Genomic DNA, 2,417 nt, shown 5'->3' with positions numbered 1-2,417 from the left:
ATAAGTTTTCGTATAGCTTGACATTGCGAAGATGAAGTTTGTAATAGCTTGACATTGCGAAGATGAAGTTGGTAATAGCTTGACATTGTGAAGATGTAGTTTGTAATAGCTTGACATTGTGAAGATGAAGTTTGTAATAGCTTGACATTGTGAAGATGTAGTTTGTAATAGCTTGACATTGTGAAGATGAAGTTTGTAATAGCTTGACATTGTGAAAATGAAGTTTGTAATAGCTTGACATTGTGAAGATGAAGTTGGTAATAGCTTGACATTGTGAAGATGAAGTATGTAATAGCTTGACATTGTGAAGATGAAGTTAGTAATAGCTTTACATTATGAAGATGTAGTTTGTAATAGCTTGACATTGTGAAGATGACGTTGGTAATAGCTTGACATTGTGAAGACGAAGTTTGTAATAGCTTGACATTGTGAAGATGAAGTTTGTAATAGCTTGACATTGTGAAGATGTAGTTTGTAATAACTTGACATTATGGAGATGAAGTTTGTAATAGCTTGACATTGTGAAGATGAAGTTTGTAATAGCTTGACATTGTGAAGATGAAGTTTGTAATAGCTTGACATTGCGAAGATGAAGTTCGTAATAGCTTGACATTGTGAAGATGAAGTTCGTAATAGCTTGACATTGTGAAGATGAAGTTTGTAATAGCTTGACATTGTGAAGATGAAGTTTGTAATAGCTTGACATTGTGAAGATGAAGTTTGTAATAGCTTGACATTGTGAAGATGAAGTTTGTAATAGCTTGACATTGTGAAGATGAAGTTTGTAATAGCTTGACATTGTGAAGATGAAGTTCGTAATAGCTTGACATTGCGAAGATGAAGTTGGTAATAGCTTGACATAGTGAAGATGTAGTTTGTAATAGCTTGGCATTGTGAAGATAAAGTTTGTAATAGCTTGGCATTGTGAAGATGAAGTTCGTAATAGCTTGACATTGTGAAGATGAAGTTCGTAATAGCTTGACATTGTGAAGTCGAAGTTTGATTACTATTTTGAAACATGTCGATTCGAGCTCGATGTGTCTAAAAAGCACCAACAATTGAATAAAGCTATGTAATTATCAATGTAGCGAGAAAATGTTTTTTCATCTGTTACCATGTTTGATTGAAGTAGCCTAAAACATCTTGTAAAGGGAGATAATTTACTGAAGCAGCTCTCAATGAGTTCTAGAAGTTTAGCAGAGCACCATAAATTTCATACTAAGTCTCTTTAAATAACCATTTATCTGTCTTGATTCTAGAATAGTTTTATTAAAACGCCGTTAAAAATCAATATCTATTTGTTATCATTGTATTTTATCAGTTTTTATCAAACACCGAGCTGAATCACTCTGCAAATTTTCTCATTTAATCTAATTTCTGCCTTCAAGTCATACAACTAATTTATTTTACGAGGTTTATGATGATAGTGAATGAAAATAATAACCACCGATATTTCATGCTGTTTTCAGTTGAAAATGAGAGCGACCATTTTTTTCACCAAGATTCGTTATTTAAAGGGATTGTAAAGAGGTTTTGGAAATTTTGTATATGTATCGGGGACACTGATAGCACCAATGTACACCATACAGAGTTTCATGACGTCACCCCCGCAAAGGTTTTCATAAAACACTTAGTTTTAGTGGAATTGCAGGACCCTCAGAGGTCTGATTGAAAATTGGAATGATGGTAATTGATGATATAATTGTCCCCGGTAAGCATAAAACAATTTAGAAATCCTCATTACAATCCCTTTAATATGAGAACAAATTGGGCAGAAATACTTCAGGAAATCTTATTTGAATACTTCACCCCCCTCCTACCGCCGCGACCCACGACCACAACTTACTCACCTATTGTCCCCTATATCTATACATCAATGGATCTGATATTATTATAAACGTTTAAACTTTGACTTCAGGTAGAAACATCAAATAGCTTTGCCCTCAAGGTGAAAATAATCTTGCTTTGATTAATTATAAAATCTCTGAGCTCAGTTTGTACAATATTATTATTATAAGAAGAAAAATGTTGATAAAAGAACAGCCTCATGTCCACAAAATTGATTTCCTTTTCATAATAGAACTTTTTATCTTGTTGACTTTTATTAAAGAGGGTTGTCTTCAGGTTGTTTACAGTCATTCAGTGGCGGCGTCAGCCTCCCGAAACGTGGGTACAAATAGGGGGCAGAATGACTCAAAAGGGGACAAATGTCCAGACTGATTTCCGAATGCGGCAACTCTGTGGATTCGTCATAGTCGCAAGCCTCTCATCGAGCGTTCGAAATGGTTCTCAAAAGAAAATTTTCGAAAAATGGAATTGATTTGGTGTATTCTGCTATTGTCGCCAATAATCGCCAATGAGATCGCCAAGGAATCGAGAATGTCTTTAGACAAGCGTCGTAGCATCTCCATAAACGC

The sequence above is a fragment of the Lottia gigantea genome (assembly GCF_000327385.1).
Source record: "Lottia gigantea unplaced genomic scaffold LOTGIsca_39, whole genome shotgun sequence".
Lineage (NCBI taxonomy): Eukaryota > Metazoa > Mollusca > Gastropoda > Lottiidae > Lottia > Lottia gigantea.
The sequence above is the reverse complement of the archived record's forward strand: the minus strand, read 5'-3'. Positions refer to the sequence as shown.